The sequence below is a fragment of the Pholcus phalangioides genome, unplaced genomic scaffold (assembly GCF_987345545.1).
Source record: "Pholcus phalangioides strain wild (caught in Gottingen) unplaced genomic scaffold, Ppha-v1.0 ptg000017l_1, whole genome shotgun sequence".
Taxonomy (NCBI): Eukaryota; Metazoa; Arthropoda; class Arachnida; order Araneae; family Pholcidae; genus Pholcus; species Pholcus phalangioides.
The window spans coordinates 61245284-61267796 of NW_028301610.1; the positions used below are offsets into that span (position 1 = coordinate 61245284).

General features: G+C 39.8%; 26 non-coding genes across 26 annotated transcripts; all 26 read right to left on the reverse strand.

Annotated features, from left to right (window-relative positions):
* Window positions 1-157: 157 nt before the first annotated feature.
* Window positions 158-246, reverse strand: TRNAM-CAU (transfer RNA methionine (anticodon CAU)). Its single transcript is given in 2 exon segments — window positions 158-193; window positions 210-246. It is a non-coding gene; the product is annotated as a tRNA-Met (tRNA).
* Window positions 247-626: 380 nt separating this feature from the next.
* TRNAM-CAU (transfer RNA methionine (anticodon CAU)) lies at window positions 627-715 on the reverse strand. The gene is given in 2 exon segments: window positions 627-662; window positions 679-715. It is a non-coding gene; the product is annotated as a tRNA-Met (tRNA).
* A 1317-nt stretch (window positions 716-2032) lies between these two features.
* Window positions 2033-2121, reverse strand: TRNAM-CAU (transfer RNA methionine (anticodon CAU)). Its single transcript is given in 2 exon segments — window positions 2033-2068; window positions 2085-2121. It is a non-coding gene; the product is annotated as a tRNA-Met (tRNA).
* An 849-nt stretch (window positions 2122-2970) lies between these two features.
* Window positions 2971-3059, reverse strand: TRNAM-CAU (transfer RNA methionine (anticodon CAU)). The gene is given in 2 exon segments: window positions 2971-3006; window positions 3023-3059. It is a non-coding gene; the product is annotated as a tRNA-Met (tRNA).
* Window positions 3060-3788: 729 nt separating this feature from the next.
* Window positions 3789-3877, reverse strand: TRNAM-CAU (transfer RNA methionine (anticodon CAU)). The gene is given in 2 exon segments: window positions 3789-3824; window positions 3841-3877. It is a non-coding gene; the product is annotated as a tRNA-Met (tRNA).
* A 380-nt stretch (window positions 3878-4257) lies between these two features.
* Window positions 4258-4346, reverse strand: TRNAM-CAU (transfer RNA methionine (anticodon CAU)). Its single transcript is given in 2 exon segments — window positions 4258-4293; window positions 4310-4346. It is a non-coding gene; the product is annotated as a tRNA-Met (tRNA).
* Window positions 4347-5195: 849 nt separating this feature from the next.
* Window positions 5196-5284, reverse strand: TRNAM-CAU (transfer RNA methionine (anticodon CAU)). The gene is given in 2 exon segments: window positions 5196-5231; window positions 5248-5284. It is a non-coding gene; the product is annotated as a tRNA-Met (tRNA).
* An 849-nt stretch (window positions 5285-6133) lies between these two features.
* On the reverse strand, window positions 6134-6222 carry TRNAM-CAU (transfer RNA methionine (anticodon CAU)). Its single transcript is given in 2 exon segments — window positions 6134-6169; window positions 6186-6222. It is a non-coding gene; the product is annotated as a tRNA-Met (tRNA).
* Window positions 6223-11280: 5058 nt separating this feature from the next.
* TRNAM-CAU (transfer RNA methionine (anticodon CAU)) lies at window positions 11281-11369 on the reverse strand. The gene is given in 2 exon segments: window positions 11281-11316; window positions 11333-11369. It is a non-coding gene; the product is annotated as a tRNA-Met (tRNA).
* A 380-nt stretch (window positions 11370-11749) lies between these two features.
* Window positions 11750-11838, reverse strand: TRNAM-CAU (transfer RNA methionine (anticodon CAU)). Its single transcript is given in 2 exon segments — window positions 11750-11785; window positions 11802-11838. It is a non-coding gene; the product is annotated as a tRNA-Met (tRNA).
* A 379-nt stretch (window positions 11839-12217) lies between these two features.
* Window positions 12218-12306, reverse strand: TRNAM-CAU (transfer RNA methionine (anticodon CAU)). The gene is given in 2 exon segments: window positions 12218-12253; window positions 12270-12306. It is a non-coding gene; the product is annotated as a tRNA-Met (tRNA).
* A 380-nt stretch (window positions 12307-12686) lies between these two features.
* On the reverse strand, window positions 12687-12775 carry TRNAM-CAU (transfer RNA methionine (anticodon CAU)). Its single transcript is given in 2 exon segments — window positions 12687-12722; window positions 12739-12775. It is a non-coding gene; the product is annotated as a tRNA-Met (tRNA).
* A 380-nt stretch (window positions 12776-13155) lies between these two features.
* On the reverse strand, window positions 13156-13244 carry TRNAM-CAU (transfer RNA methionine (anticodon CAU)). The gene is given in 2 exon segments: window positions 13156-13191; window positions 13208-13244. It is a non-coding gene; the product is annotated as a tRNA-Met (tRNA).
* A 379-nt stretch (window positions 13245-13623) lies between these two features.
* On the reverse strand, window positions 13624-13712 carry TRNAM-CAU (transfer RNA methionine (anticodon CAU)). Its single transcript is given in 2 exon segments — window positions 13624-13659; window positions 13676-13712. It is a non-coding gene; the product is annotated as a tRNA-Met (tRNA).
* Window positions 13713-14561: 849 nt separating this feature from the next.
* On the reverse strand, window positions 14562-14650 carry TRNAM-CAU (transfer RNA methionine (anticodon CAU)). The gene is given in 2 exon segments: window positions 14562-14597; window positions 14614-14650. It is a non-coding gene; the product is annotated as a tRNA-Met (tRNA).
* A 380-nt stretch (window positions 14651-15030) lies between these two features.
* TRNAM-CAU (transfer RNA methionine (anticodon CAU)) lies at window positions 15031-15119 on the reverse strand. The gene is given in 2 exon segments: window positions 15031-15066; window positions 15083-15119. It is a non-coding gene; the product is annotated as a tRNA-Met (tRNA).
* Window positions 15120-15967: 848 nt separating this feature from the next.
* TRNAM-CAU (transfer RNA methionine (anticodon CAU)) lies at window positions 15968-16056 on the reverse strand. Its single transcript is given in 2 exon segments — window positions 15968-16003; window positions 16020-16056. It is a non-coding gene; the product is annotated as a tRNA-Met (tRNA).
* A 380-nt stretch (window positions 16057-16436) lies between these two features.
* Window positions 16437-16525, reverse strand: TRNAM-CAU (transfer RNA methionine (anticodon CAU)). The gene is given in 2 exon segments: window positions 16437-16472; window positions 16489-16525. It is a non-coding gene; the product is annotated as a tRNA-Met (tRNA).
* Window positions 16526-17374: 849 nt separating this feature from the next.
* On the reverse strand, window positions 17375-17463 carry TRNAM-CAU (transfer RNA methionine (anticodon CAU)). The gene is given in 2 exon segments: window positions 17375-17410; window positions 17427-17463. It is a non-coding gene; the product is annotated as a tRNA-Met (tRNA).
* Window positions 17464-17842: 379 nt separating this feature from the next.
* TRNAM-CAU (transfer RNA methionine (anticodon CAU)) lies at window positions 17843-17931 on the reverse strand. The gene is given in 2 exon segments: window positions 17843-17878; window positions 17895-17931. It is a non-coding gene; the product is annotated as a tRNA-Met (tRNA).
* Window positions 17932-18780: 849 nt separating this feature from the next.
* TRNAM-CAU (transfer RNA methionine (anticodon CAU)) lies at window positions 18781-18869 on the reverse strand. The gene is given in 2 exon segments: window positions 18781-18816; window positions 18833-18869. It is a non-coding gene; the product is annotated as a tRNA-Met (tRNA).
* Window positions 18870-19248: 379 nt separating this feature from the next.
* TRNAM-CAU (transfer RNA methionine (anticodon CAU)) lies at window positions 19249-19337 on the reverse strand. The gene is given in 2 exon segments: window positions 19249-19284; window positions 19301-19337. It is a non-coding gene; the product is annotated as a tRNA-Met (tRNA).
* A 380-nt stretch (window positions 19338-19717) lies between these two features.
* Window positions 19718-19806, reverse strand: TRNAM-CAU (transfer RNA methionine (anticodon CAU)). The gene is given in 2 exon segments: window positions 19718-19753; window positions 19770-19806. It is a non-coding gene; the product is annotated as a tRNA-Met (tRNA).
* Window positions 19807-20186: 380 nt separating this feature from the next.
* On the reverse strand, window positions 20187-20275 carry TRNAM-CAU (transfer RNA methionine (anticodon CAU)). Its single transcript is given in 2 exon segments — window positions 20187-20222; window positions 20239-20275. It is a non-coding gene; the product is annotated as a tRNA-Met (tRNA).
* Window positions 20276-21118: 843 nt separating this feature from the next.
* TRNAM-CAU (transfer RNA methionine (anticodon CAU)) lies at window positions 21119-21207 on the reverse strand. Its single transcript is given in 2 exon segments — window positions 21119-21154; window positions 21171-21207. It is a non-coding gene; the product is annotated as a tRNA-Met (tRNA).
* A 380-nt stretch (window positions 21208-21587) lies between these two features.
* On the reverse strand, window positions 21588-21676 carry TRNAM-CAU (transfer RNA methionine (anticodon CAU)). Its single transcript is given in 2 exon segments — window positions 21588-21623; window positions 21640-21676. It is a non-coding gene; the product is annotated as a tRNA-Met (tRNA).
* Between the last annotated feature and the right edge of the window lie 837 nt (window positions 21677-22513).

Consider the following 22513-nt stretch of genomic DNA (forward strand, 5'->3'; position numbering starts at 1 on the left):
TGGCCCTTAGGAAGATGCTAGAAATATATTTCAGCATGTTGCGTGATTATGTATGAATTCGTTGTATATAGAAAACACCTCGTGTTGACCATTAGGCGACACAAACACTTGAAAAAACACATTGATTTCAGAAATATATAAGAAAAGTTAGAAACTGTGCCCCAGCTGAGGATCGAACTCAGGACCTTCAGATTACTCTGTTCAGAGATTATGAGACTGACGCGCTGCCAACTGCGCTACTGAGGCTTGATCAAAACCAATTTCCTCATGTCTGTTCGCGTATGCATTCACTGTACACGAAACTACTCGTGTTAATGATACCAATGAAACACATTTGAAAGGACACATTCATTTCAGAAATGTATAGAAAAGAAGAAAATTGAGAGAGAGCCGCAGACTCGAGAACTGAACTCAGGACTTTCAGATTAATCTGTATTGATAGATGAAGATAATGACGCGCTGCGTCAATGGCCCTTAGGAAGATGCATGGAAATATATTTCAGCATGTTGCGTGATTATGTATGCATTCGTTGTATATAGAAAACACCTCGTGTTGACCATTAGGCGACACTAACACTTGAAAAAACACATTGATTTCAGAAATATATAAGAAAAGTTAGAAACTGTGCCCCAGCTGAGGATCGAACTCAGGACCTTCAGATTACTCTGTTCAGAGATAATGAGACTGACGCGCTGCCAACTGCGCTACTGAGGCTTGATCGACACCAATTTCCTCATGTGTGTTCGCGTATGCATTCACTGTACACGAAACTCGTCGTGTTAATGATACCAATGAAACACTTTTGAAAGGACACATTCATTTCAGAAATGTATAGAAAAGAAGAAAATTGAGAGAGTGCCGCAGATTCGAGAACTGAACTCAGGACTTTCAGATTAATCTGTATTGATAGATGAAGATAATGACGCGCTGTGTCAATGGCCCTTAGGAAGATGCGTAGAAATATATTTCAGCATGTTGCGTGATTATGTATGAATTCGTTGTATATAGAAAACACCTCGTGTTGACCATTACGCGACACAAACACTTGATAAAACACATTGATTTTAGAAATATATAAGGAAAGTTAGAAACTGTGCCCAGCTGAGGATCGAACTCAGGACCTTCATATTACTCTGTTCAGAGATTATGAGACTGACGCGCTGCCAACTGCGCTACTGAGGATTGATCGAAACCAATTTCCTCATGTGTGTTCGCGTATGCATTCACTGTACACGAAACTCGTCGTGTTAATGATACGAATGAAACACTTTTGAAAGGACACATTCATTTCAGAAATGTATAGAAAAGAAGAAAATTGAGAGAGAGCCGCAGACTCGAGAACTGAACTCAGGACTTTCAGATTAATCTGTATTGATAGATGAAGATAATGACGCGCTGTGTCAATGGCCCTTAGGAAGATGCGTAGAAATATATTTCAGCATGTTGCGTGATTATGTATGCATTCGTTGTATATAGAAAACACCTCGTGTTGACCATTACGCGACACAAACACTTGAAAAAACACATTGATTTCAGAAATATATAAGAAAAGTTAGAAAATGTGCCCTAGCTGAGGATCGAACTGCGGACCTTCAGATTACTCTCTTCAGAGATAATGAGACTGACGCGCTGCCAACTGCGCTACTGAGGATTGATCGAAACCAATTTCCTCATGTCTGTTCGCGTATGCATTCACTGTACACGAAACTCCTCGTGTTAATGATACCAATGAAACACATTTGAAAGGACACATTCATTTCAGAAATTTATAGAAAAGAAGAAAATTGAGAGAGAGCCGCAGACTCGAGAACTGAACTCAGGACTTTCAGATTAATCTGTATTGATAGATGAAGATAATGACGCGCTGTGTCAATGGCCCTTAGGAAGATGCGTAGAAATATATTTCAGCATGTTGCGTGATTATGTATGCATTCGTTGTATATAGAAAACACCTCGTGTTGACCATTAGGCGACACAAACACTTGAAAAAACACATTGATTTCAGAAATATATAAGAAAAGTTAGAAACTGTGCCCCAGCTGAGGATCGAACTCAGGACCTTCAGATTACTCTGTTCAGAGATTATGAGACTGACGCGCTGCCAACTGCGCTACTGAGGCTTGATCGAAACCAATTTCCTCATGTGTGTTCGCGTATGCATTCACTGTACACGAAACTCGTCGTGTTAATGATACCAATGAAACACTTTTGAAAGGACACATTCATTTCACAAATGTATAGAAAAGAAGAAAATTGAGAGAGAGCCGCAGATACAAGAACTGAACTCAGGACTTTCAGATTAATCTGTATTGATAGATGAAGATAATGACGCGCTGCGTCAATGGCCCTTAGGAAGATGCATGGAAATATATTTCAGCATGTTGCGTGATTATGTATGCATTCGTTGTATATAGAAAACACCTCGTGTTGACCATTAGGCGACACTAACACTTGAAAAAACACATTGATTTCAGAAATATATAAGAAAAGTAAGAAACTGTGCCCCAGCTGAGGATCGAACTCAGGACCTTCATATTACTCTGTTCAGAGATTATGAGACTGACGCGTTGTCAACAGCGCTACTGAGGCTTGTTCGACAGCAATTTCCTCATGTGTGTTCGCGTATGCATTCACTGTACACGAAACTCGTCGTGTTAATGATACGAATGAAACACTTTTGAAAGGACACATTCATTTCAGAAATGTATAGAAAAGAAGAAAATTGAGAGAGAGCCGCAGACTCGAGAACTGAACTCAGGACTTTCAGATTAATCTGTATTGATAGATGAAGATAATGACGCGCTGTGTCAATGGCCCTTAGGAAGATGCGTAGAAATATATTTCAGCATGTTGCGTGATTATGTATGCATTCGTTGTATATAGAAAACACCTCGTGTTGACCATTAGGCGACACAAACACTTGAAAAAACACATTGATTTCAGAAATATATAAGAAAAGTTAGAAACTGTGCCCCAGCTGAGGATCGAACTCAGGACCTTCAGATTACTCTGTTCAGAGATTATGAGACTGACGCGCTGCCAACTGCGCTACTGAGGCTTGATCGAAACCAATTTCCTCATGTGTGTTCGCGTATGCATTCACTGTACACGAAACTCGTCGTGTTAATGATACGAATGAAACACTTTTGAAAGGACACATTCATTTCAGAAATGTATAGAAAAGAAGAAAATTGAGAGAGAGCCGCAGACTCGAGAACTGAACTCAGGACTTTCAGATTAATCTGTATTGATAGATGAAGATAATGACGCGCTGCGTCAATGGCCCTTAGGAAGATGCATGGAAATATATTTCAGCATGTTGCGTGATTATGTATGCATTCGTTGTATATAGAAAACACCTCGTGTTGACCATTAGGCGACACTAACACTTGAAAAAACACATTGATTTCAGAAATATATAAGAAAAGTAAGAAACTGTGCCCCAGCTGAGGATCGAACTCAGGACCTTCATATTACTCTGTTCAGAGATTATGAGACTGACGCGTTGTCAACAGCGCTACTGAGGCTTGATCGGAACCAATTTCCCCATGTGTGTTCACGTATGCATTCACTGTACACGAAACTCCTCGTGTTTATGATAAGAATGAAACACTTTGGAAAGGACACATTCATTTCAGAAATGTATAGAAAAGAAGAAAATTGAGAGAGAGCCGCAGATACAAGAACTGAACTCAGGACTTTCAGATTAATCTGTTGACCATTAGGCGACACAAACACTTGAAAAAACACATTGATTTCAGAAATATATAAGAAAAGTTAGAATCTGCGCCCCAGCTGAGGATCGAACTCAGGACCTTCAGATTACTCTGTTCAGAGATTATGAGACTGACGCGCTGCCAACTGCGCTACTGAGGCTTGATCAAAACCAATTTCCTCATGTCTGTTCGCGTATGCATTCACTGTACACGAAACTACTCGTGTTAATGATACCAATGAAACACATTTGAAAGGACACATTCATTTCAGAAATGTATAGAAAAGAAGAAAATTGAGAGAGAGCCGCAGACTCGAGAACTGAACTCAGGACTTTCAGATTAATCTGTATTGATAGATGAAGATAATGACGCGCTGCGTCAATGGCCCTTAGGAAGATGCATGGAAATATATTTCAGCATGTTGCGTGATTATGTATGCATTCGTTGTATATAGAAAACACCTCGTGTTGACCATTAGGCGACACTAACACTTGAAAAAACACATTGATTTCAGAAATATATAAGAAAAGTTAGAAACTGTGCCCCAGCTGAGGATCGAACTCAGGACCTTCAGATTACTCTGTTCAGAGATAATGAGACTGACGCGCTGCCAACTGCGCTACTGAGGCTTGATCGACACCAATTTCCTCATGTGTGTTCGCGTATGCATTCACTGTACACGAAACTCGTCGTGTTAATGATACCAATGAAACACTTTTGAAAGGACACATTCATTTCAGAAATGTATAGAAAAGAAGAAAATTGAGAGAGTGCCGCAGACTCGAGAACTGAACTCAGGACTTTCAGATTAATCTGTATTGATAGATGAAGATAATGACGCGCTGTGTCAATGGCCCTTAGGAAGATGCGTAGAAATATATTTCAGCATGTTGCGTGATTATGTATGCATTCGTTGTATATAGAAAACACCTCGTGTTGACCATTACGCGACACAAACACTTGAAAAAACACATTGATTTCAGAAATATATAAGAAAAGTTAGAAAATGTGCCCTAGCTGAGGATCGAACTCCGGACCTTCAGATTACTCTCTTCAGAGATAATGAGACTGACGCGCTGCCAACTGCGCTACTGAGGATTGATCGAAACCAATTTCCTCATGTCTGTTCGCGTATGCATTCACTGTACACGAAACTCCTCGTGTTAATGATACCAATGAAACACATTTGAAAGGACACATTCATTTCAGAAATTTATAGAAAAGAAGAAAATTGAGAGAGAGCCGCAGACTCGAGAACTGAACTCAGGACTTTCAGATTAATCTGTATTGATAGATGAAGATAATGACGCGCTGTGTCAATGGCCCTTAGGAAGATGCGTAGAAATATATTTCAGCATGTTGCGTGATTATGTATGCATTCGTTGTATATAGAAAACACCTCGTGTTGACCATTAGGCGACACAAACACTTGAAAAAACACATTGATTTCAGAAATATATAAGAAAAGTTAGAAACTGTGCCCCAGCTGAGGATCGAACTCAGGACCTTCAGATTACTCTGTTCAGAGATTATGAGACTGACGCGCTGCCAACTGCGCTACTGAGGCTTGATCGAAACCAATTTCCTCATGTGTGTTCGCGTATGCATTCACTGTACACGAAACTCGTCGTGTTAATGATACCAATGAAACACTTTTGAAAGGACACATTCATTTCACAAATGTATAGAAAAGAAGAAAATTGAGAGAGAGCCGCAGATACAAGAACTGAACTCAGGACTTTCAGATTAATCTGTATTGATAGATGAAGATAATGACGCGCTGCGTCAATGGCCCTTAGGAAGATGCATGGAAATATATTTCAGCATGTTGCGTGATTATGTATGCATTCGTTGTATATAGAAAACACCTCGTGTTGACCATTAGGCGACACTAACACTTGAAAAAACACATTGATTTCAGAAATATATAAGAAAAGTAAGAAACTGTGCCCCAGCTGAGGATCGAACTCAGGACCTTCATATTACTCTGTTCAGAGATTATGAGACTGACGCGTTGTCAACAGCGCTACTGAGGCTTGTTCGACAGCAATTTCCTCATGTGTGTTCGCGTATGCATTCACTGTACACGAAACTCGTCGTGTTAATGATACGAATGAAACACTTTTGAAAGGACACATTCATTTCAGAAATGTATAGAAAAGAAGAAAATTGAGAGAGAGCCGCAGACTCGAGAACTGAACTCAGGACTTTCAGATTAATCTGTATTGATAGATGAAGATAATGACGCGCTGTGTCAATGGCCCTTAGGAAGATGCGTAGAAATATATTTCAGCATGTTGCGTGATTATGTATGCATTCGTTGTATATAGAAAACACCTCGTGTTGACCATTAGGCGACACAAACACTTGAAAAAACACATTGATTTCAGAAATATATAAGAAAAGTTAGAAACTGTGCCCCAGCTGAGGATCGAACTCAGGACCTTCAGATTACTCTGTTCAGAGATTATGAGACTGACGCGCTGCCAACTGCGCTACTGAGGCTTGATCGAAACCAATTTCCTCATGTGTGTTCGCGTATGCATTCACTGTACACGAAACTCGTCGTGTTAATGATACGAATGAAACACTTTTGAAAGGACACATTCATTTCAGAAATGTATAGAAAAGAAGAAAATTGAGAGAGAGCCGCAGACTCGAGAACTGAACTCAGGACTTTCAGATTAATCTGTATTGATAGATGAAGATAATGACGCGCTGCGTCAATGGCCCTTAGGAAGATGCATGGAAATATATTTCAGCATGTTGCGTGATTATGTATGCATTCGTTGTATATAGAAAACACCTCGTGTTGACCATTAGGCGACACTAACACTTGAAAAAACACATTGATTTCAGAAATATATAAGAAAAGTAAGAAACTGTGCCCCAGCTGAGGATCGAACTCAGGACCTTCATATTACTCTGTTCAGAGATTATGAGACTGACGCGTTGTCAACAGCGCTACTGAGGCTTGATCGGAACCAATTTCCCCATGTGTGTTCACGTATGCATTCACTGTACACGAAACTCCTCGTGTTTATGATAAGAATGAAACACTTTGGAAAGGACACATTCATTTCAGAAATGTATAGAAAAGAAGAAAATTGAGAGAGAGCCGCAGATACAAGAACTGAACTCAGGACTTTCAGATTAATCTGTTGACCATTAGGCGACACAAACACTTGAAAAAACACATTGATTTCAGAAATATATAAGAAAAGTTAGAATCTGCGCCCCAGCTGAGGATCGAACTCAGGACCTTCAGATTACTCTGTTCAGAGATTATGAGACTGACGCGCTGCCAACTGCGCTACTTAGGCTTGATCGAAACCAATTTCCTCATGTCTGTTCGCGTATGCATTCACTGTACACGAAACTCCTCGTGTTAATGATACCAATGAAACACATTTGAAAGGACACATTCATTTCAGAAATGTATAGAAAAGAAGAAAATTGAGAGAGAGCCGCAGACTCGAGAACTGAACTCAGGACTTTCAGATTAATCTGTATTGATAGATGAAGATAATGACGCGCTGCGTCAATGGCCCTTAGGAAGATGCATGGAAATATATTTCAGCATGTTGCGTGATTATGTATGCATTCGTTGTATATAGAAAACACCTCGTGTTGACCATTAGGCGACACAAACACTTGAAAAAACACATTGATTTCAGAAATATATAAGAAAAGTAAGAAACTGTGCCCCAGCTGAGGATCGAACTCAGGACCTTCATATTACTCTGTTCAGAGATTATGAGACTGACGCGTTGTCAACAGCGCTACTGAGGCTTGATCGGAACCAATTTCCCCATGTGTGTTCACGTATGCATTCACTGTACACGAAACTCCTCGTGTTTATGATAAGAATGAAACACTTTGGAAAGGACACATTCATTTCAGAAATGTATAGAAAAGAAGAAAATTGAGAGAGAGCCGCAGATACAAGAACTGAACTCAGGACTTTCAGATTAATCTGTTGACCATTAGGCGACACAAACACTTGAAAAAACACATTGATTTCAGAAATATATAAGAAAAGTTAGAATCTGCGCCCCAGCTGATGATCGAACTCAGGACCTTCAGATTACTCTGTTCAGAGATTATGAGACTGACGCGCTGCCAACTGCGCTACTTAGGCTTGATCGAAACCAATTTCCTCATGTCTGTTCGCGTATGCATTCACTGTACACGAAACTCCTCGTGTTAATGATACCAATGAAACACATTTGAAAGGACACATTCATTTCAGAAATGTATAGAAAAGAAGAAAATTGAGAGAGAGCCGCAGACTCGAGAACTGAACTCAGGACTTTCAGATTAATCTGTATTGATAGATGAAGATAATGACGCGCTGCGTCAATGGCCCTTAGGAAGATGCATGGAAATATATTTCAGCATGTTGCGTGATTATGTATGCATTCGTTGTATATAGAAAACACCTCGTGTTGACCATTAGGCGACACAAACACTTGAAAAAACACATTGATTTCAGAAATATATAAGAAAAGTTAGAAACTGTGCCCCAGCTGAGGATCGAACTCAGGACCTTCAGATTACTCTGTTCAGAGATTATGAGACTGACGCGCTGCCAACTGCGCTACTGAGGATTGATTAAAACCAATTTCCTCATGTGTGTTCGCGTATGCATTCACTGTACACGAAACTCGTCGTGTTTATGATACGAATGAAACACTTTTGAAAGGACACATTCATTTCAGAAATGTATAGAAAAGAAGAAAATTGAGAGAGTGCCGCAGACTCGAGAACTGAACTCAGGACTTTCAGATTAATCTGTATTGATAGATGAAGATAATGACGCGCTGTGTCAATGGCCCTTAGGAAGATGCGTAGAAATATATTTCAGCATGTTGCGTGATTATGTATGCATTCGTTGTATATAGAAAACACCTCGTGTTGACCATTAGGCGACACAAACACTTGAAAAAACACATTGATTTCAGAAATATATAAGAAAAGTAAGAAACTGTGCCCCAGCTGAGGATCGAACTCAGGACCTTCATATTACTCTGTTCAGAGATTATGAGACTGACGCGTTGTCAACAGCGCTACTGAGGCTTGATCGGAACCAATTTCCCCATGTGTGTTCACGTATGCATTCACTGTACACGAAACTCCTCGTGTTTATGATAAGAATGAAACACTTTGGAAAGGACACATTCATTTCAGAAATGTATAGAAAAGAAGAAAATTGAGAGAGAGCCGCAGATACAAGAACTGAACTCAGGACTTTCAGATTAATCTGTTGACCATTAGGCGACACAAACACTTGAAAAAACACATTGATTTCAGAAATATATAAGAAAAGTTAGAATCTGCGCCCCAGCTGAGGATCGAACTCAGGACCTTCAGATTACTCTGTTCAGAGATTATGAGACTGACGCGCTGCCAACTGCGCTACTTAGGCTTGATCGAAACCAATTTCCTCATGTCTGTTCGCGTATGCATTCACTGTACACGAAACTCCTCGTGTTAATGATACCAATGAAACACATTTGAAAGGACACATTCATTTCAGAAATGTATAGAAAAGAAGAAAATTGAGAGAGAGCCGCAGACTCGAGAACTGAACTCAGGACTTTCAGATTAATCTGTATTGATAGATGAAGATAATGACGCGCTGCGTCAATGGCCCTTAGGAAGATGCATGGAAATATATTTCAGCATGTTGCGTGATTATGTATGCATTCGTTGTATATAGAAAACACCTCGTGTTGACCATTAGGCGACACAAACACTTGAAAAAACACATTGATTTCAGAAATATATAAGAAAAGTAAGAAACTGTGCCCCAGCTGAGGATCGAACTCAGGACCTTCATATTACTCTGTTCAGAGATTATGAGACTGACGCGTTGTCAACAGCGCTACTGAGGCTTGATCGGAACCAATTTCCCCATGTGTGTTCACGTATGCATTCACTGTACACGAAACTCCTCGTGTTTATGATAAGAATGAAACACTTTGGAAAGGACACATTCATTTCAGAAATGTATAGAAAAGAAGAAAATTGAGAGAGAGCCGCAGATACAAGAACTGAACTCAGGACTTTCAGATTAATCTGTTGACCATTAGGCGACACAAACACTTGAAAAAACACATTGATTTCAGAAATATATAAGAAAAGTTAGAATCTGCGCCCCAGCTGAGGATCGAACTCAGGACCTTCAGATTACTCTGTTCAGAGATTATGAGACTGACGCGCTGCCAACTGCGCTACTTAGGCTTGATCGAAACCAATTTCCTCATGTCTGTTCGCGTATGCATTCACTGTACACGAAACTCCTCGTGTTAATGATACCAATGAAACACATTTGAAAGGACACATTCATTTCAGAAATGTATAGAAAAGAAGAAAATTGAGAGAGAGCCGCAGACTCGAGAACTGAACTCAGGACTTTCAGATTAATCTGTATTGATAGATGAAGATAATGACGCGCTGCGTCAATGGCCCTTAGGAAGATGCATGGAAATATATTTCAGCATGTTGCGTGATTATGTATGCATTCGTTGTATATAGAAAACACCTCGTGTTGACCATTAGGCGACACAAACACTTGAAAAAACACATTGATTTCAGAAATATATAAGAAAAGTTAGAAACTGTGCCCCAGCTGAGGATCGAACTCAGGACCTTCAGATTACTCTGTTCAGAGATTATGAGACTGACGCGCTGCCAACTGCGCTACTGAGGATTGATTAAAACCAATTTCCTCATGTGTGTTCGCGTATGCATTCACTGTACACGAAACTCGTCGTGTTAATGATACGAATGAAACACTTTTGAAAGGACACATTCATTTCAGAAATGTATAGAAAAGAAGAAAATTGAGAGAGAGCCGCAGACTCGAGAACTGAACTCAGGACTTTCAGATTAATCTGTATTGATAGATGAAGATAATGACGCGCTGTGTCAATGGCCCTTAGGAAGATGCGTAGAAATATATTTCAGCATGTTGCGTGATTATGTATGCATTCGTTGTATATAGAAAACACCTCGTGTTGACCATTAGGCGACACAAACACTTGAAAAAACACATTGATTTCAGAAATATATAAGAAAAGTAAGAAACTGTGCCCCAGCTGAGGATCGAACTCAGGACCTTCATATTACTCTGTTCAGAGATTATGAGACTGACGCGTTGTCAACAGCGCTACTGAGGCTTGATCGGAACCAATTTCCCCATGTGTGTTCACGTATGCATTCACTGTACACGAAACTCCTCGTGTTTATGATAAGAATGAAACATTTTGGAAAGGACACATTCATTTCAGAAATGTATAGAAAAGAAGAAAATTGAGAGAGAGCCGCAGATACAAGAACTGAACTCAGGACTTTCAGATTAATCTGTATTGATAGATGAAGATAATGACGCGCTTTGTCAATGGCCCTTAGGAAGATGCTAGAAATATATTTCAGCATGTTGCGTGATTATGTATGAATTCGTTGTATATAGAAAACACCTCGTGTTGACCATTAGGCGACACAAACACTTGAAAAAACACATTGATTTCAGAAATATATAAGAAAAGTTAGAATCTGTGCCCCAGCTGAGGATCGAACTCAGGACCTTCAGATTACTCTGTTCAGAGATTATGAGACTGACGCGCTGCCAACTGCGCTACTTAGGCTTGATCGAAACCAATTTCCTCATGTCTGTTCGCGTATGCATTCACTGTACACGAAACTCCTCGTGTTAATGATACCAATGAAACACATTTGAAAGGACACATTCATTTCAGAAATGTATAGAAAAGAAGAAAATTGAGAGAGAGCCGCAGACTCGAGAACTGAACTCAGGACTTTCAGATTAATCTGTATTGATAGATGAAGATAATGACGCGCTGTGTCAATGGCCCTTAGAAAGATGCGTAGAAATATATTTCAGCGTGTTGCGTGATTATGTATGCATTCGTTGTATATAGAAAACACCTCGTGTTGACCATTACGCGACACAAACACTTGAAAAAACACATTGATTTCAGAAATATATAAGAAAAGTTAGAAACTGTGTCCCAGCTGAGGATCGAACTCAGGACCTTCAGATTACTCTGTTCAGAGATTATGAGACTGACGCGCTGCCAACTGCGCTACTGAGGCTTGATCGAAACCAATTTCCTCATGTGTGTTCGCGTATGCATTCACTGTACACGAAACTCCTCGTGTTAATGATACCAATGAAACACTTTTGAAAGGACACATTCATTTCAGAAATGTATAGAAAAGTAGAAAATTGAGAGAGAGCCGCAGATACAAGTACTGAACTCAGGACTTTCAGTTTAATCTGTATTGATAGATGAAGATAATGACGCGCTTTGTCAATGGCCCTTAGGAAGATGCTAGAAATATATTTCAGCATGTTGCGTGATTATGTATGAATTCGTTGTATATAGAAAACACCTCGTGTTGACCATTAGGCGACACAAACACTTGAAAAAACACATTGATTTCAGAAATATATAAGAAAAGTTAGAATCTGTGCCCCAGCTGAGGATCGAACTCAGGACCTTCAGATTACTCTGTTCAGAGATTATGAGACTGACGCGCTGCCAACTGCGCTACTTAGGCTTGATCGAAACCAATTTCCTCATGTCTGTTCGCGTATGCATTCACTGTACACGAAACTCCTCGTGTTAATGATACCAATGAAACACATTTGAAAGGACACATTCATTTCAGAAATGTATAGAAAAGAAGAAAATTGAGAGAGAGCCGCAGACTCGAGAACTGAACTCAGGACTTTCAGATTAATCTGTATTGATAGATGAAGATAATGACGCGCTGTGTCAATGGCCCTTAGAAAGATGCGTAGAAATATATTTCAGCGTGTTGCGTGATTATGTATGCATTCGTTGTATATAGAAAACACCTCGTGTTGACCATTACGCGACACAAACACTTGAAAAAACACATTGATTTCAGAAATATATAAGAAAAGTTAGAAACTGTGCCCCAGCTGAGGATCGAACTCAGGACCTTCAGATTACTCTGTTCAGAGATTATGAGACTGACGCGCTGCCAACTGCGCTACTGAGGCTTGATCGAAACCAATTTCCTCATGTGTGTTCGCGTATGCATTCACTGTACACGAAACTCCTCGTGTTAATGATACCAATGAAACACTTTTGAAAGGACACATTCATTTCAGAAATGTATAGAAAAGTAGAAAATTGAGAGAGAGCCGCAGATACAAGTACTGAACTCAGGACTTTCAGATTAATCTGTATTGATAGATGAAGATAATGACGCGCTGCGTCAATGGCCCTTAGGAAGATGCATGGAAATATATTTCAGCATGTTGCGTGATTATGTATGCATTCGTTGTATATAGAAAACACCTCGTGTTGACCATTAGGCGACACTAACACTTGAAAAAACACATTGATTTCAGAAATATATAAGAAAAGTTAGAAACTGTGCCCCAGCTGAGGATCGAACTCAGGACCTTCAGATTACTCTGTTCAGAGATTATGAGACTGACGCGCTGCCAACTGCGCTACTGAGGCTTGATTAAAACCAATTTCCTCATGTGTGTTCGCGTATGCATTCACTGTACACGAAACTCGTCGTGTTAATGATACGAATGAAACACTTTTGAAAGGACACATTCATTTCAGAAATGTATAGAAAAGAAGAAAATATTGAGAGAACCGCAGACTCGAGAACTGAACTCAGGACTTTCAGATTAATCTGTATTGATAGATGAAGATAATGACGCGCTGTGTCAATGGCCCTTAGGAAGATGCTAGAAATATATTTCAGCATGTTGCGTGATTATGTATGAATTCGTTGTATATAGAAAACACCTCGTGTTGACCATTAGGCGACACAAACACTTGAAAAAACACATTGATTTCAGAAATATATAAGAAAAGTTAGAAACTGTGCCCCAGCTGAGGATCGAACTCAGGACCTTCAGATTACTCTGTTCAGAGATTATGAGACTGACGCGCTGCCAACTGCGCTACTGAGGCTTGACCAAAACCAATTTCCTCATGTCTGTTCGCGTATGCATTCAGTGTACACGAAACTCCTCGTGTTAATGATACCAATGAAACACATTTGAAAGGACACATTCATTTCAGAAATGTATAGAAAAGAAGAAAATTGAGAGAGAGCCGCAGACTCGAGAACTGAACTCAGGACTTTCAGATTAATCTGTATTGATAGATGAAGATAATGACGCGCTGCGTCAATGGCCCTTAGGAAGACGCATGGAAATATATTTCAGCATGTTGCGTGATTATGTATGCATTCGTTGTATATAGAAAACACCTCGTGTTGACCATTATGCGACACTAACACTTGAAAAAACACATTGATTTCAGAAATATATAAGAAAAGTTAGAAACTGTGCCCCAGCTCAGGATCGAACTCAGGACCTTCAGATTACTCTGTTCAGAGATTATGAGACTGACGCGCTGCCAACTGCGCTACTGAGGCTTGATCGAAGCCAATTTCCTCATGTCTGTTCGCGTATGCATTCACTGTACACGAAACTCCTCGTGTTAATGATACCAATGAAACACATTTGAAAGGACACATTCATTTCAGAAATGTATAGAAAAGAAGAAAATTGAGAGAGAGCCGCAGACTCGAGAACTGAACTCAGGACTTTCAGATTAATCTGTATTGATAGATGAAGATAATGACGCGCTGTGTCAATGGCCCTTAGAAAGATGCGTAGAAATATATTTCAGCGTGTTGCGTGATTATGTATGCATTCGTTGTATATAGAAAACACCTCGTGTTGACCATTACGCGACACAAACACTTGAAAAAACACATTGATTTCAGAAATATATAAGAAAAGTTAGAAACTGTGCCCCAGCTGAGGATCGAACTCAGGACCTTCAGATTACTCTGTTCAGAGATAATGAGACTGACGCGCTGCCAACTGCGCTACTGAGGCTTGATCGACACCAATTTCCTCATGTGTGTTCGCGTATGCATTCACTGTACACGAAACTCGTCGTGTTAATGATACGAATGAAACACTTTTGAAAGGACACATTCATTTCAGAAATGTATAGAAAAGAAGAAAATTGAGAGAGAGCCGCAGACTCGAGAACTGAACTCAGGACTTTCAGATTAATCTGTATTGATAGATGAAGATAATGACGCGCTGTGTCAATGGCCCTTAGGAAGATGCGTAGAAATATATTTCAGCATGTTGCGTGATTATGTATGCGTTCGTGGTATATAGAAAACACCTCGTGTTGACCATTACGCGACACAAACACTTGAAAAAACACATTGATTTCAGAAATATATAAGAAAAGTTAGAAACTGTGCCCCAGCTGAGGATCGAACTCAGGACCTTCAGATTACTCTGTTCAGAGATTATGAGACTGACGCGCTGCCAACTGCGCTACTGAGGCTTGATCGAAACCAATTTCCTCATGTGTGTTCGCGTATGCATTCACTGTACACGAAACTCCTCGTGTTAATGATAAGAATGAAACACTTTGGAAAGGACACATTCATTTCAGAAATGTATAGAAAAGTAGAAAATTGAGAGAGAGCCGCTGATACAAGAACTGAACTCAGGACTTTCAGATTAATCTGTATTGATAGATGAAGATAATGACGCGCTGCGTCAATGGCCCTTAGGAAGATGCATGGAAATATATTTCAGCATGTTGCGTGATTATGTATGCATTCGTTGTATATAGAAAACACCTCGTGTTGACCATTAGGCGACACTAACACTTGAAAAAACACATTGATTTCAGAAATATATAAGAGAAGTTAGAAACTGTGCCCCAGCGAAGGATCGAACTCAGGACCTTCAGATTACTCTCTTCAGAGATAATGAGACTGACGCGTTGTCGACAGCGCTACTGAGGCTTGATCGGAACCAATTTCCCCATGTGTGTTCACGTATGCATTCACTGTACACGAAACTCCTCGTGTTTATGATAAGAATGAAACACTTTGGAAAGGACACATTCATTTCAGAAATGTATAGAAAAGAAGAAAATTGAGAGAGAGCCGCAGATACAAGAACTGAACTCAGGACTTTCAGATTAATCTGTATTGATAGATGAAGATAATGACGCGCTTTGTCAATGGCCCTTAGGAAGATGCTAGAAATATATTTCAGCATGTTGCGTGATTATGTATGAATTCGTTGCATATAGAAAACACCTCGTGTTGACCATTAGGCGACACAAACACTTGAAAAAACACATTGATTTCAGAAATATATAAGAAAAGTTAGAAACTGTGCCCCAGCTGAGGATCGAACTCAGGACCTTCAGATTACTCTGTTCAGAGATTATGAGACTGACGCGCTGCCAACTGCGCTACTGAGGCTTGATCGAAACCAATTTCCTCATGTCTGTTCGCGTATGCATTCACTGTACACGAAACTCCTCGTGTTAATGATACCAATGAAACACATTTGAAAGGACACATTCATTTCAGAAATGTATAGAAAAGAAGAAAATTGAGAGAGAGCCGCAGACTCGAGAACTGAACTCGGGACTTTCAGATTAATCTGTATTGATAGATGAAGATAATGACGCGCTGCGTCAATGGCCCTTAGGAAGATGCATGGAAATATATTTCAGCATGTTGCGTGATTATGTATGCATTCGTTGTATATAGAAAACACCTCGTGTTGACCATTAGGCGACACTAACACTTGAAAAAACACATTGATTTCAGAAATATATAAGAAAAGTTAGAAACTGTGCCCCAGCTGAGGATCGAACTCAGGACATTCAGATTACTCTGTTCAGAGATTATGAGACTGACGCGCTGCCAACTGCGCTACTGAGGCTTGATTAAAACCAATTTCCTCATGTGTGTTCGCGTATGCATTCACTGTACACGAAACTCGTCGTGTTAATGATACGAATGAAACACTTTTGAAAGGACACATTCATTTCAGAAATGTATAGAAAAGAAGAAAATTGAGAGAGAGCCGCAGACTCGAGAACTGAACTCAGGACTTTCAGATTAATCTGTATTGATAGATGAAGATAATGACGCGCTGCGTCAATGGCCCTTAGGAAGATGCATGGAAATATATTTCAGCATGTTGCGTGATTATGTATGCATTCGTTGTATATAGAAAACACCTCGTGTTGACCATTATGCGACACTAACACTTGAAAAAACACATTGATTTCAGAAATATATAAGAAAAGTTAGAAACTGTGCCCCAGCTCAGGATCGAACTCAGGACCTTCAGATTACTCTGTTCAGAGATTATGAGACTGACGCGCTGCCAACTGCGCTACTGAGGCTTGATCGAAGCCAATTTCCTCATGTCTGTTCGGGTATGTATTCACTGTACACGAAACTCCTCGTGTTAATGATACCAATGAAACACATTTGAAAGGACACATTCATTTCAGAAATGTATAGAAAAGAAGAAAATTGAGAGAGAGCCGCAGACTCGAGAACTGAACTCAGGACTTTCAGATTAATCTGTATTGATAGATGAAGATAATGACGCGCTGTGTCAATGGCCCTTAGAAAGATGCGTAGAAATATATTTCAGCGTGTTGCGTGATTTTGTATGCATTCGTTGTATATAGAAAACACCTCGTGTTGACCCTTAGGCGACACAAACACTTGAAAAAACACATTGATTTCAGAAATATATAAGAAAAGTTAGAAACTGTGCCCCAGCTGAGGATCGAACTCAGGACCTTCAGATTACTCTGTTCAGAGATAATGAGACTGACGCGCTGCCAACTGCGCTACTGAGGCTTGATCGACACCAATTTCCTCATGTGTGTTCGCGTATGCATTCACTGTACACGAAACTCGTCGTGTTAATGATACGAATGAAACACTTTTGAAAGGACACATTCATTTCAGAAATGTATAGAAAAGAAGAAAATATTGAGAGAACCGCAGACTCGAGAACTGAACTCAGGACTTTCAGATTAATCTGTATTGATAGATGAAGATAATGACGCGCTGTGTCAATGGCCCTTAGGAAGATGCTAGAAATATATTTCAGCATGTTGCGTGATTATGTATGAATTCGTTGTATATAGAAAACACCTCGTGTTGACCATTAGGCGACACAAACACTTGAAAAAACACATTGATTTCAGAAATATATAAGAAAAGTTAGAAACTGTGCCCCAGCTGAGGATCGAACTCAGGACCTTCAGATTACTCTGTTCAGAGATTATGAGACTGACGCGCTGCCAACTGCGCTACTGAGGCTTGATCAAAGCCAATTTCCTCATGTCTGTTCGCGTATGCATTCACTGTACACGAAACTCCTCGTGTTAATGATACCAATGAAACACATTTGAAAGGACACATTCATTTCAGAAATGTATAGAAAAGAAGAAAATTGAGAGAGAGCCGCAGACTCGAGAACTGAACTCAGGACTTTCAGATTAATCTGTATTGATAGATGAAGATAATGACGCGCTGCGTCAATGGCCCTTAGGAAGATGCATGGAAATATATTTCAGCATGTTGCGTGATTATGTATGCATTCGTTGTATATAGAAAACACCTCGTGTTGACCATTATGCGACACTAACACTTGAAAAAACACATTGATTTCAGAAATATATAAGAAAAGTTAGAAACTGTGCCCCAGCTCAGGATCGAACTCAGGACCTTCAGATTACTCTGTTCAGAAATTATGAGACTGACGCGCTGCCAACTGCGCTACTGAGGCTTGATCGACACCAATTTCCTCATGTGTGTTCGCGTATGCATTCACTGTACACGAAACTCGTCGTGTTAATGATACGAATGAAACACTTTTGAAAGGACACATTCAATTCAGAAATGTATAGAAAAGAAGAAAATTGAGAGAGAGCCGCAGACTCGAGAACTCAACTCAGGACTTTCAGATTAATCTGTATTGATAGATGAAGATAATGACGCGCTGTGTCAATGGCCCTTAGGAAGATGCGTAGAAATATATTTCAGCATGTTGCGTGATTATGTATGCATTCGTTGTATATAGAAAACACCTCGTGTTGACCATTACGCGACACAAACACTTGAAAAAACACATTGATTTCAGAAATATATAAGAAAAGTTAGAAACTGTGCCCCAGCTGAGGATCGAACTCAGGACCTTCAGATTACTCTGTTCAGAGATAATGAGACTGACGCGCTGCCAACTGCGCTACTGAGGCTTGATCGACACCAATTTCCTCATGTGTGTTCGCGTATGCATTCACTGTACACGAAACTCGTCGTGTTAATGATACGAATGAAACACTTTTGAAAGGACACATTCATTTCAGAAATGTATAGAAAAGAAGAAAATATTGAGAGAACCGCAGACTCGAGAACTGAACTCAGGACTTTCAGATTAATCTGTATTGATAGATGAAGATAATGACGCGCTGTGTCAATGGCCCTTAGGAAGATGCTAGAAATATATTTCAGCATGTTGCGTGATTATGTATGAATTCGTTGTATATAGAAAACACCTCGTGTTGACCATTAGGCGACACAAACACTTGAAAAAACACATTGATTTCAGAAATATATAAGAAAAGTTAGAAACTGTGCCCCAGCTGAGGATCGAACTCAGGACCTTCAGATTACTCTGTTCAGAGATTATGAGACTGACGCGCTGCCAACTGCGCTACTGAGGCTTGATCAAAACCAATTTCCTCATGTCTGTTCGCGTATGCATTCACTGTACACGAAACTCCTCGTGTTAATGATACCAATGAAACACATTTGAAAGGACACATTCATTTCAGAAATGTATAGAAAAGAAGAAAATTGAGAGAGAGCCGCAGACTCGAGAACTGAACTCAGGACTTTCAGATTAATCTGTATTGATAGATGAAGATAATGACGCGCTGTGTCAATGGCCCTTAGAAAGATGCGTAGAAATATATTTCAGCGTGTTGCGTGATTATGTATGCATTCGTTGTATATAGAAAACACCTCGTGTTGACCATTACGCGACACAAACACTTGAAAAAACACATTGATTTCAGAAATATATAAGAAAAGTTAGAAACTGTGCCCCAGCTGAGGATCGAACTCAGGACCTTCAGATTACTCTGTTCAGAGATAATGAGACTGACGCGCTGCCAACTGCGCTACTGAGGCTTGATCGACACCAATTTCCTCATGTGTGTTCGCGTATGCATTCACTGTACACGAAACTCGTCGTGTTAATGATACGAATGAAACACTTTTGAAAGGACACATTCAATTCAGAAATGTATAGAAAAGAAGAAAATTGAGAGAGAGCCGCAGACTCGAGAACTCAACTCAGGACTTTCAGATTAATCTGTATTGATAGATGAAGATAATGACGCGCTGTGTCAATGGCCCTTAGGAAGATGCGTAGAAATATATTTCAGCATGTTGCGTGATTATGTATGCATTCGTTGTATATAGAAAACACCTCGTGTTGACCATTACGCGACACAAACACTTGAAAAAACACATTGATTTCAGAAATATATAAGAAAAGTTAGAAACTGTGCCCCAGCTGAGGATCGAACTCAGGACCTTCAGATTACTCTGTTCAGAGATTATGAGACTGACGCGCTGCCAACTGCGCTACTGAGGCTTGATCGAAACCAATTTCCTCATGTGTGTTCGCGTATGCATTCACTGTACACGAAACTCCTCGTGTTAATGATAAGAATGAAACACTTTGGAAAGGACACATTCAATTCAGAAATGTATAGAAAAGAAGAAAATTGAGAGAGAGCCGCAGACTCGAGAACTCAACTCAGGACTTTCAGATTAATCTGTATTGATAGATGAAGATAATGACGCGCTGCGTCAATGGCCCTTAGGAAGATGCATGGAAATATATTTCAGCATGTTGCGTGATTATGTATGCATTCGTTGTATATAGAAAACACCTCGTGTTGACCATTAGGCGACACAAACACTTGAAAAAACACATTGATTTCAGAAATATATAAGAGAAGTTAGAAACTGTGCCCCAGCTAAGGATCGAACTCAGGACATTCAGATTACTCTGTTCAGAGATTATGAGACTGACGCGCTGCCAACTGCGCTACTGAGGATTGATTAAAACCAATTTCCTCATGTGTGTTCGCGTATGCATTCACTGTACACGAAACTCGTTGTGTTTATGATACGAATGAAACACTTTTGAAAGGACACATTCATTTCAGAAATGTATAGAAAAGAAGAAAGTATTGAGAGAACCGCAGACTCGAGAACTGAACTCAGGACTTTCAATCTGTATTGATAGATGAAGATAATGACGCGCTGTGTCAATGGCCCTTAGGAAGATGCTAGAAATATATTTCAGCATGTTGCGTGATTATGTATGAATTCGTTGTATATAGAAAACACCTCGTGTTGACCATTAGGCGACACAAACACTTGAAAAAACACATTGATTTCAGAAATATATAAGAAAAGTTAGAAACTGTGCCCCAGCTGAGGATCGAACTCAGGACCTTCAGATTACTCTGTTCAGAGATTATGAGACTGACGCGCTGCCAACTGCGCTACTGAGGCTTGATGAAAACCAATTTCCTCATGTGTGTTCGCGTATGCATTCACTGTACACGAAACTCGTCGTGTTAATGATACCAATGAAACACTTTTGAAAGGACACATTCATTTCAGAAATGTATAGAAAAGAAGAAAATTGAGAGAGTGCCGCAGACTCGAGAACTGAACTCAGGACTTTCAGATTAATCTGTATTGATAGATGAAGATAATGACGCGCTGTGTCAATGGCCCTTAGAAAGATGCGTAGAAATATATTTCAGCGTGTTGCGTGATTATGTATGCATTCGTTGTATATAGAAAACACCTCGTGTTGACCATTACGCGACACAAACACTTGAAAAAACACATTGATTTCTGAAATATATAAGAAAAGTTAGAAACTGTGCCCCAGCTGAGGATCGAACTCAGGACCTTCAGATTACTCTGTTCAGAGATAATGAGACTGACGCGCTGCCAACTGCGCTACTGAGGCTTGATCGACACCAATTTCCTCATGTGTGTTCGCGTATGCATTCACTGTACACGAAACTCGTCGTGTTAATGATACGAATGAAACACTTTTGAAAGGACACATTCATTTCAGAAATGTATAGAAAAGAAGAAAATATTGAGAGAGCCGCAGACTCGAGAACTGAACTCAGGACTTTCAGATTAATCTGTATTGATAGATGAAGATAATGACGCGCTGTGTCAATGGCCCTTAGGAAGATGCGTAGAAATATATTTCAGCATGTTGCGTGATTATGTATGCATTCGTTGTATATAGAAAACACCTCGTGTTGACCATTAGGCGACACAAACACTTGAAAAAACACATTGATTTCAGAAATATATAAGAAAAGTAAGAAACTGTGCCCCAGCTGAGGATCGAACTCAGGACCTTCATATTACTCTGTTCTGAGATTATGAGACTGACGCGTTGTCAACAGCGCTACTGAGGCTTGATCGGAACCAATTTCCCCATGTGTGTTCACGTATGCATTCACTGTACACGAAACTCCTCGTGTTTATGATAAGAATGAAACACTTTGGAAAGGACACATTCATTTCAGAAATGTATAGAAAAGAAGAAAATTGAGAGAGAGCCGCAGATACAAGAACTGAACTCAGGACTTTCAGATTAATCTGTATTGATAGATGAAGATAATGACGCGCTGTGTCAATGGCCCTTAGGAAGATGCGTAGAAATATATTTCAGCATGTTGCGTGATTATGTATGCATTCGTTGTATATAGAAAACACCTCGTGTTGACCATTAGGCGACACAAACACTTGAAAAAACACATTGATTTCAGAAATATATAAGAAA